This window comes from Peromyscus maniculatus, chromosome X, assembly GCF_049852395.1.
Source record: "Peromyscus maniculatus bairdii isolate BWxNUB_F1_BW_parent chromosome X, HU_Pman_BW_mat_3.1, whole genome shotgun sequence".
In the NCBI taxonomy this organism is placed as follows: domain Eukaryota; kingdom Metazoa; phylum Chordata; class Mammalia; order Rodentia; family Cricetidae; genus Peromyscus; species Peromyscus maniculatus.
In genome coordinates this window covers 36273394-36284781 of record NC_134875.1, presented here as the reverse complement: position 1 = coordinate 36284781, position 11388 = coordinate 36273394, and the positions used below count along the sequence as shown (strand labels likewise).

Below are 11388 nucleotides of genomic sequence, written 5' to 3'. Positions count from 1 at the left end.
TTCTCGTTAGCATTGAGAAAATTCAAAGTTAATAGAGCATTATGCAGTCTATTTCTGGTTTTTTTGTTACCGCTTTCTGTTTATTTAGCATATCCTTTAGAGTTCTGTTTGATCTTTCTATGACTGCTTGGCCTGTAGGATTATGTGGTATACCTGTAATATGCTTTATATTGTAATAAGCAAAAATCTATTTCATTGTACCAAAGACAGATGCTGGAGCATTGTTAATTTTAATTTGTGCAGGTATACCCATGATGACCATAACTTCCAGCAAATGCGTGATTACAGATTCAGCTTTTTCAGAACTCATAGCAGTTGCCCATTGAAATCCTGAATAAGTGTCAATAGTGTGCTGTACATATTTTAATTTTCCAAAATATACAAAGTGAAACACATCCATCTGCCAGATTTCATTCCTCTGAGTTCTCTCTGAGTTATATCCTGCTGGTAGTGAAGTCTGATTTTAAAAAGAATAAGTAGGATATTTCCTTATAATTTCCTTGGCTTGTTTACCGGTTATGGAAAATCCTTTTTTTAACCTTTACTATTAACATGATGTATTTTTTTATGAAATTCTGAAACCTTGAGCACATTTCCTATCAATAGGTTATCAAGCTCAACATTACCTTTTGCTAGAGGGCCTGGCACACCCATATGGGATCAGATGTGAGTTATATGTAAGGGATGTTTCCTGTTCCTGATTATATCATGTAGCTGAATAAATAACAAAATTTATGCTGACTCATCAGGGGTAAATTCTGCAGTCTCAATATGTAATACCACTCTTTCATCATACTGAGAGTCAGTAACTATGTTGAGAGGTTCCAAAAAATCCGTCAATACCATCAGAATAGCATACAATTCTGATTTTTGAACTGAATTATAAGGATTTTGAACCACTTACTTAAATTTTCTGAATTGTGACCTTCCTTTCCTTGTTTGTTTGCATCTGTATAAAATGTACAGGCTCCAGATATGGGTATTTCCCATACAATGTGAGGCAGAATCCAATCAGTTCTCTTTATAAGTTGAATTCTATAAATTTTGGGATATTTGCTGCTAATCCCTCCCCAAATTTACTGCAAGATTTTTGCCAAGGTTCACTTTTTACCCATAATTTTTCAATGTCATTCTTAGTTGAATGTACTACAATTTCTGCTGGGTCTGTTCCTGCTAATTGACAAAGTCTCAATTTTCCATTTAAAATCAAGTCAGAGATCTTTTCCACATATGTTTTTCATTTTTTACTCTGTTTATTTGGTAGAAATATCCATTCCAATATAATAGCTTCCCTCTGCATTAAAATTCCTGTAGGAGAATGCTTAGAGGGTAAAATAACCAAAATGCAATCAAGTTTTGGATCCACATGATCCACATGTACTTCCTGTACTTTCTTTTCCACCAAGGCCAATTCTCTCTTAGCTTCAGCAGATAATTTTTTGAACTATTTAAATCTTTGTCACCTTCTAAGGTTTTGAACAAATTATTCAATTCATCATTTTTTACCTCTCCAACAGTTCATAGATGGGAAATGTCTCCAAATAATCTTTGAAAGTCATTAAGAGTCTGTAATTAATCTTTCTTAATTTGTACCTTTTGGGGTCTATTTTTTTGTAGATCTATTTTATATCCTAAATAAATTAATAGTATCTCCTCTTTGTATCTTTTCAGGAGAAATTTGTAATCCTGAACAAGGCAAAATTTTCTTTACTTCTGGGAATCTGTCAGGAAGGGTGGTACTGACCCTCCCCACTTCCAACAGTGTCTAACTCAGGCACATATTACTTTTCTGAACGGTACCATATGCCATATGTCACATGCCAAATATTGTTTTAAACACTGCCTGAATATTTATGTATTTACATTCAATCCAACAGAAAGGACCGCATCAACATCCTCAGTGATAAGAACTGAGGCAACTATTACATGTGGAATTTATCAGAGATTATAAAATTATTATAATCTGAGGTAATTATTTCTCAAACAGATCATTTTTCTTTTGAGAGGAGGGAGTGTCTTTTGTTTGGTTTTTGACAGTGTCATTAACTAGAATTATATTCAAACCCAGTCCCAAGATCTTGATGTTGAGCTTGAAGAAGAATGGCTAGCTAGCATTCAATGTACTACCAGGGACTCTTGTACTAGCAGCCACTAAGCTGATCATGTCTACTTAGTTCTAAGCCCATTCTCTGAGCAGCAGTGGTAGGTGGAGGGTGAGGTCCACAGAAATTTTCTACATGTTCACCCAAGGGTCCTGTGGTCTGTGTGTGTTCCCACCTTTCTCCCATACTCTATTCCGCAATTATCTTGCAATGCTACACAATTCACCCTTCAGTGTCATCTCTACAACCTAGGAGGAACAGGCAGCATGCGCATGCGCACAGACACAAGCTAAAACTCATTCTACACGCATGCCCTAGAAGTAAGGTTTAATTTCACACGACGTTTCACAAGCCTGTTCACAGTGGCTCCCTCAGTTCCTCATCTTTGGGCCACACCCACCATTTGTGCACCAAAGCAAATACCACCTACCTCATCAGGAGTTCAGAAAGCCCAGAGCAGTCAGTCAGGGAGGGAAAAAACTATGGCGCCCTTCTGGAGAGGAGCGTGTGGACGTCAACCGTGAGGAACATGGAGAAGTGTGGAGCATGCGCAGAAGGACACATTGACGTCACCCTTTCCTCAGCCCCTCTCTTGACGCCCCATCAATAGTAGAGACTGACCGAACAATAGGCCTTGAGTGTGGGCATTCCTGGGGCCCCACTTCTCTCTGTGGCTTCGGCCCACTACTAGTCATGGCCCGCAAGCTCTATTGACGATATATATACGTTGTGAGAAATGAGAATGGTGAGGATATATCTGAGGTCCCCACCTTAGAGGCTGCCTTGGCGATGGTGGGTGGCAACTCTAGTGGAGGTGACACCTGCTGCGTAATGGCACTAAATAACGGGGGCCGCCAGGTCCGTGAGGGCCAAAACAACTCTGAGGAGAACAGTAGGGACCCGAACTCCTCTTCGTCAGAGCATCACCAGGAGGAGCCAAGGCCCTCAGCCGAGCATGTGATTCGGGTTCCGAGGCACCATTCCTCATGAAGGCGGCAGTGAACCACATTGCAGTTCACACTGGGGCAGGTTGAGGAAATGGAAAAAATATTCAAAGAAACCCAGTATCCAGATGCACTTGCCAAGAATGTGTCTGGCACCAGGAGCTATCCCCAACCTCCCTGTTGTCTCAGGTTGAGGTGTCCTTTTGTTCTTCCAGGCCGTGGTTTCCTATCATCCCTCCCTAAGCCACTGCTGTCTTCTCCCTCGGTGGTGGGTACAGGAGGGTGCCTTGTGTAGGGGTCAAGATCAGTATTAGCGTGTAGTGTTGAACTGAAACAAGTGTACATAGTCAACACCAGGAGTTTCCTGTCATATTTTAATTTCTGTAAAATATAGAGACATGAGTATAGTGTGCCAAAATACTCACTAGTGTAAAGTTCACCAGTGTTAAGGATTTACACTTTCTTTTGTGACCTCCTCACCAGTAGCCTCGTCATCTTTTCAGGGACTGTGTCCCTATCCATCAATTTCTTTTGGTTTCCTTTTCCCTTCCCCTGGTGCTGTTTTTAATTTAGTACAATTTGCTCAGCATACACTTTGGCTTTTAATTTTAATTTTTAATAATGTGTTAAAATTATTCATCTCTATTGTTTAGAAACTTTTGTAAGAGGTAAAACCATTGGAAAAGCAAGACTAGTTCTGAGAATGAAAGTTAAATGGGGTCTGAGGGAGCACAGCAATATTAAAAAAGCATAGATATCATTTGTGACTTTGCAGTTCATGTGAAACATTGCCTGCTAAACATTTGTGGTTTTCTTTCCACAGGAAGGAACTTGCACAAGCTTTGAATGTTGCTGAAGTCAAAGTGAAGGTCAGTAAATCCAAGCAAAGACATTGAACATTCAATCTATAGCCTTCCTCAGTTCTTGGGAAGCCTTGTACTAGGCACTTTTTTATTCAAGATTTTTTTTTTCATTTTACATACCAACCACAGTTCCCCCTCCCTCCCCATCTCCTGCTCTCATCCCTACCCCACTCCACTCCCACATCTACTCTTCATAGATGGTAAGGCCTCCATTGTGAGTCAACAAAGCCTGGTACATTCAGTTGGGGCAGGACCAAGCCCCTCACCCCTGCATCAAGGCTGACCAAGGCATCCCACCATAGGGAATGAGCTCTAAAAAGCCAGTTCATATAACCAGGATTAGTCCTGGTCCCACTGTCAGGGACCCCACAAACAGATCAATCCACACAGCTGTCACCCACATTCAGAGGGCCTAGTTTCATCCCATGCAAGCTCCCCAGCTGTCAGTCCAGAGTCTGTGAGCTCCCACTAACTCGGATCAGCTGTCTCTGTGTTTTTATCCCATCATGGTCCTGATGCCCCTGGCTCATATAATCCCTCCTCGCTCTCTTCAACTGAACTCCAGGAGCTCAGCCAAGTACTTGGCTGTAGATCTCTGCATCTGCTTCCATCAGTCACTGGAAGTAGGTTCTATGACAATTAAGGTAGACCTCATCTGACTACAGAAGAAGACCAATTAAGGCATCCTCTCCACCATTGCTAGGAGTCTTAGCTGGGGTCATCCTTGTGGGTTCTTGGGAATTTCCCTAGCACCAGCTTTCTCCCTAACCCCATAATGGCTCTCTCAAGATATCTCTTTCATTGCTCTCCCTTTTCATCCCTACTCCAACCTGACCATCCAGATCCCTCATACTCCCATTCCTCATCCCCAACCTTCTACCCCCTTCCCAGTTTACCCAGGAGCTCTTAACCATTTTCCCTTCCTGAGGTGATCCATGCATGTCTGCCTTAGGGTCCTCCTCCTTACCTGACTTCTCTTGAATTGTTTATAGTAGCCTGATTATCCTTTGCTAGAGAGAGAGGTTGATGCACTGCAGCTCTAAAAATGTGGATGCACTGCAGCTCTAGAGAGGTTGATGCACTGAAGCTCTAGAGAGGTTGATGCACTGCAGCTCTAGAGAGGTTGTTGCATTGCAGCGCTAGAGAGGCTGGTGCACTGCAGCTCTAGAGGCTGATGCACTGCAGTTCTAGAGACTGATGCACTGGAAAATGATGCATTGCAGCTCTAGAAAGGATGATGCACTGCAGCTCTAGAGAGGATGATGCACTGCAGCTCTAGAGAGGCTGATGCACTGAAGCTCTAGAGAGGTTGATGCACTACAGCTCTAGAGAGGCTGATGCACTGAAGCTCTAGAGAGGTTGATGCACTGCAGCTCTAGAGAAGTTGATGCACTGCAGCTCTAGAGGGGTTGATGCACTGCAGCTCTAGAGAAGTTGATGCACTGAAGCTCTAGAGAGGTTGATGCACTGCAGCTCTGGAGAGGATGGTGCACTGTAGCGCTAGAGAGGCTGGTGCACTGCATCTCTAGAGGCTGGTGCACTGCAGTTCTAGCGGCTGGTGCACTGCAGCTCTAGAGAGACTCATACACTGCAGCTCTAGGGGCTGATGCACTGTAGCTGTAGAGAGACAAACGCACTGCAGCTCTAGAAATGCTGATGCACTGCAGCTCTAGAGAGACTGATGCACTGCAGCTCTAGAAATGCTGATGCACTGCAGCTCTAGAGAGGCTGATACACTGCAGCTCTAGGGGCTGATGCACTGAAGCTCTAGAGAGACTGATACACTGCAGCTCTAGGGGTTGACACACTGTAGCTATAGAGAGACTGATGCACTGTAGCTCTAGAAATGCTGATACACTGCAGCTCTAGAGAGGTTGATGCACTGCAGTTCTAGAAGCTGATGCACTGGAAAATGATGCATTGCAGCTCTAGAAAGGATGATGCACTGCAGCTCTAGAGAGGATGATACACTGCAGCTCTAGAGAGACTGATGCACTGAAGCTCTAGAGAGACTGATACACTGCAGCTCTAGGGGTTGACACACTGTAGCTGTAGAGAGACTGATGCACTGTAGCTCTAGAAATGCTGATACACTGCAGCTCTAGAGAGGCTGATGCACTGCAGTTCTGGAAGCTGATGTACTGGAAAATGATGCACTGCAGCTCTAGAGAGGTTGATTCACTGCAGCTCTAGAGAGGATGATGCACTGCAGCTCTAGAGAGGCTGATGCACTGAAGCTCTAGAGAGGTTGATGTACTACAGCTCTAGAGAGGCTGATGCACTGAAGCTCTAGAGAGGTTGATGCACTGCAGCTCTAGAGAGGATGATGCACTGCAGCTCTAGAGAGGCTGGTGCACTGTAGCTCTAGAGAGGCTGGAGCACTGCATCTCTAGAGGCTGGTGCACTGCAGTTCTAGAGGCTGGTGCACTGCAGTTCTAAAGATACTCATAAACTGAAGCTCTAGGGGCTGATGCACTGTAGCTGTAGAGTGACTGATGCACTGCAGCTCTAGAAATGCTGATGTACTGCAACTCTAGATAGGTTAATATACTGCATTTCTAGAAGCTGATGCACTGGAAAATGATATACTGCAGCTCCAGAGAGGATGATGCACTGCAGCTCTAGAGAGGATGATGTACTGTAGCTCTACAGTGGCTGGTGCACTGTAGGACTAGTGGTTGAGGCACTGCAGCTCTAAAGAGACTGATGCACTGCAGCTCTGGAAATGCTGATGCACTCTAGTTCTAGAGAGGCTGATGCACTGCAGCTCTAGAGGTTGATGCACTGGAAAATGATGCACTGCAGCTCTAGAGAGGATGTTGCACTGTAGCTCTAGAGTAGCTGGTGCACTGTAGCTCTAGAGTGGCTGGTGCACTGCAGGACTAGATGTTGATGCACTGAAGCTCTAGAGAGGATGATGCACTGCAGCTCTATAGAATGGTGTACTGCAGCTCTAGAGAGGTTGATGCACTGCAGCTCCAGAAATGCTGATGCACTGCAGCTCTCGAAAGGATGATGCACTGCAGCTCTAGAGAGGATGATGCACTGTAGCTCTAGGGTTGCTGGTGCACTGCAGGACTAGAGGTTGATGCACTGCAGCTCTAGAGAGACTGATGCCCTGCATCTCTAGAGGTTGACGCACTGGAGCTGTAGAGAGACTGATGCACTGTAGCTCTAAAAATGCTGATACACTACAGCTCTAGAGAGGCTGATGCACTGCACCTCTAGAAATGTTGATGCACTGCAACTCTAGAGAAGCTGATGCACTGCAGTTCTAGAAGCTGATGCATTGGAAAATGATGAACTGCAGCTCTAGAGAGGATGATGTACTGCAGCTCTAGAGAGGATGATGCACTGTAGCTCTAGAGTGACTGGTGCACTGCAGGACTAGAGATTGATGCACTGCAGCCCTAGAGAGACTGATGCACTACAGCTCTAGAAATGCTGATGCACTGTAGCTCTAGAGAGGTTGATGCACTGCAGCTCTAGAGAGGCTGGTGCACTGTAGCTCTAGAGAGGCTGGAGCACTGCATCTCTAGAGGCTGGTGCACTGCAGCTCCAGAGAGACTCATAAACTGCAGCTCTAAGGGCTGATAAACTGTAGCTGTAGAGAGACTGATACACTGCAGCTCTAGAGAGACTAATGCACTGAAGCTCTAGAGAGACTGATGCACTGCAGCTCTAGAGAGACTGATACACTGCAGCTCTAGAGATTGATGCACTGTAGCTGTAGAGAGACTGATGCACTGTAGCTCTAAAAATGCTGATACCCTGCAGCTCTAGCGAGGTTGATGCACTGTAGCTCTAGAGTGGCTGGTGCACTGCAGGACTAGAGGTTGATGCACTGAAGCTCTAGAGAGGATGATACACTGCAGCTCTATAGAATGGTGTACTGCAGCTCTAGAGAGGCTGATGCACTGCAGCTCTAGAAATGCTGATGCACTGCAGCTCTAGAGAGGTTGATGCACTGAAACTCTAGAGTGGCTGGTACACTGCAGGACTAGAGGTTGATGCACTGCAGCTCTACAGACTGGTGCACTGCAGCTACAGAGAGAAGGTGGACACAAGACACAAGAGAAATCACCCATGGTCTCCTGTTTGGACACTCTTCAGTGTGACTTTCCAAAATCTTCGTTTCTGATTTCCCCTTTCCTCTTACAGACATAATAGTTAGGCTTTAGGAATCAAACACAGGGAACTCTGACTTAATGTGAGCCCACATGAGTCGGCCAATGGGGCTTTATTCAAGTTCATGGGGGCATCAGGATGGTAGTAGGGCTTCTGGTCCTTTGGTTGGTCTTCATTAGACTATACAAATGTGCAGTTTTATTTGAAAACTTCCCAATAAAATGGACCCTCATTCACTAGGAGTCTGAGAGGATGGTGACATGTCACAGGTAACTGTGACTGTGTTTCCATAGCTAGACCATATTTAGGAAGAGCTGATTTATGACTACTTTCCCCACACTGTTGTGGACCATCTTACTCTTTACCTTTTGAAGAATGATGGGCTTTAGATGTCCTGGTGACACAGCAGGGCCTAGTGTGCCCTCTGTGCTTGACAGGATTCTGGAAATATAGCTGAAGCAGAGATATTATTCTTCATCCTCATCATGGAGAACTTTGTATAACATGAAAGAATATACTGTTCAGATTTACTATGAACATATACTGTTCATGAAAGAACATATTCTGTTCAGATTAACCATGGGTGGAAGTTAACCTTTCAGTTGAACTCCTGGAGATGGCAAAGGTTTCAGTGTCCTGTATGTCATTTAGGTTAAATTTGTCAACTTTCTCAAACACTGGAGGCTGTGATGTCAAACCATTGTCCATGCCATCTCTGCCTACCACCTGTTTGCTTTCCTGAAATTTCAAGTCCCAACAATCCCATTGGCACTCTTGAAGGACATTTTCATTCTAAAAATCTCCCACACTTGTTTGTGTTGATTAACTACTTCATACTGAAAATTAATTTTACAAACAGAAAACTGTTCCCCTCCATAGACCTTTAAAATGTGCTAAAATTTTGTGATCTACAATCTCCGCCCAAACAAGAGGAATGTATCACTAGTGAGGAAGATATTCTACAGCTGATGGTCAAATGTCAGAATGAAGACTCTCCTTTACCCAGTTACCATATATTGAATTAACATCAAGGACCTGGAACAAGTTGTAACCTAAGCTTTCCATGCAATAAAAAAGAAACCACTGAAGTGTCTATACTGCTGGAAAAAGACAAAATCATGGCCTATCGCAGAAGTTGATACACAGCTGGTATTTGCTTTTGTGAGCTGAATAGAAAGTCAGTGTTATGTTGCTTAAAGAGGTTTTTATCTCTTGGCTCTGGGAAGGAAGCCAATGCTAAATCCAATCCTGTCCTCCTCTGATTTTAGACATGGTTTGTCCATCGGAGAGCTGAAGAGAGGAAGAGTGAGAGGTCTGTCATATTACAGAGCATACCTCCTCGTATTGAAAAGGTCCTGCTCCTTAGGGAAAGGGACGACTATCTCTAGAGTGCAATCTTTGTTCATAAGCTAAAGGGAAATTTGGTGACACATGTACTCAATGTACAGCTTAACTAAAATTCAGCACTCATGTTAATAATAAAAACAAGAATTTCCATGTTAATTTTATATGCTTTCTGGGGTTTTGTAGTATATAGATGTATACTCTTCAGGAAATGCCTTTTAAACAAAATGACAACTTCTGTTTTTTGGGGGTGACATTTCTAAGTCATGAGTATTGCTTGCATAGATGACTATTCCCTATACACGGTAATTGTGAAACAGTGGATCACTTAAGCCTTCTTGATTCAGGCTCATTTGATCCTTTGAACAAGGGATTCAGTAGTAACCCTGCAAATGGAGAATTTAAGGAGAAGGTGGGCACAGAAAGTATTGATGGTGATTTCTTTTTATTTGGGGGGTCATACCAATTCTTTCTTTTTTCTTTTAATGAAAATAGATTTTTCTGTCACATAATATATCCCGATTATGGTTACCCTTCCCCCTACTCCTCCCAGTTCCTCCCCACTTACCCTCCCATTTGGATATATCCCCTTTTCTGTCTGTCACTAGAAAACAGCTCAGGTGGGTGGAAGCCACCTATAGGCCAGCCTGGGTCCTCAAGGCCTGGGCTGGCTAAAGACATTGACGGGGGAGGGTGCCATTATGATGAACAAATGTATGGTGGAGAAATGGGAGAAAATGAGAGGCAGAATGGTTCATGTGCTGTGGAAACAGGTGAAACAGAAGAATCAAAGGTGGTGAGGAGCTGGCTGAGGTGGGTGGCCTGCTTGTCACCCAGGGAAGTGATGACACCTGGGCCTGGACAACTACATAGGGCCATGTTTATGTCCGTGGTCCCACTGTAGCCAGGGTCTGAGTTGATGTCCATGGCATCTGTTGCCCCCAAGGGCCATGAAGATGCCCAGGGTCCGGTTAGTCAATTCAGACAATTTTGTTGTCTGAGAGCCGTGCTGCTGGTGGTGCCACACTGATCTCAGTGATCTGAGCTGCCACAGGGGACATGGTAACATCTGGGCCCGAGATGCTCTGGAGGGCCACCTCTGGATCTGTAGTCCTGCTGTAACTGGAATGTGTGTTGAAATCTGTCGCCCATGTTACCATAGAGGCCATGCATGATGAAATCCAAGGGCAGTGTTGAGTCAGCCCTGCCCTGTGTTAGCCCTCGCAAAGCTGGCCCTGCCCCTTACTAGACACTGCAACAAAAGGGCTAACCCTGACCCTCACAGGAGAGCTGGCCCCAATGACTCGGGCATGGAGAGCTGGTCCCCTTGTACTCAGTAGAGATGGCCCCACCTCTCAACACAGGCATGAGAGAGATGGCCCTGATGCCCTGGGCATCGGAGAGCTGGTTCCACCCCTCACCTGAGTATCAACTCAAGTATCCAGGACTGACCAGCTCACCTACCACTCAGGCCCATATCCAGGGCCTTGGATTGGCCCACCCTAACATCTACCCCATCTAGGACCTGCTGGAGCATGTGAAGGGATTAGTTCTGCAGATCTCCATGACTAGGGGCAGCCGTGGGGTATCAGAGAGGAGTTTCAGTGAGGATTAAGTGATGACGGTGTACCAGAAACCAGGGGCCTTGAACCAGACCAATGACTCATTGTAATTTTCATTTTCGGGTGGGGCTGATTCAACAAAAGGGTACACTGCAGGACACACCAAGGATCCCAGTGCCACTCAAATGAATGAAGAGATGTTGAAGAGGCAGGAGAGACAGAGGACAGAGGAGTGAAGTGGGCTTTTTTGTTTGTTTGTTTGGTTGGTTGGTTGGTTGGTTTAGTTTGGCTTTTTGTTTAATTTTATTTTGGGGACGGGACTCTGCAAGGGTGAAGGGAGGATATGGAGGGACTGGGAAATGAGCAGAATTAGGTTACATGATGTGAAATTCCCAAAAAATCAATAAATTGTGTGTGTGTGTGTGTGTGTGTGTGTGTGTGTGTG

The 11388-nt window shown here is 44.6% G+C and overlaps 1 long non-coding RNA gene across 1 annotated transcript; it reads left to right on the top strand.

Annotated features, from left to right (window-relative positions):
- Positions 1-2551: 2551 nt before the first annotated feature.
- Positions 2552-9530, top strand: LOC121825694 (uncharacterized). The gene is made up of 3 exons (XR_006068070.2): positions 2552-2847; positions 3870-3915; positions 9306-9530. It is a non-coding gene; the product is annotated as an uncharacterized LOC121825694 (long non-coding RNA).
- The last annotated feature ends 1858 nt before the right edge of the window (positions 9531-11388 follow it).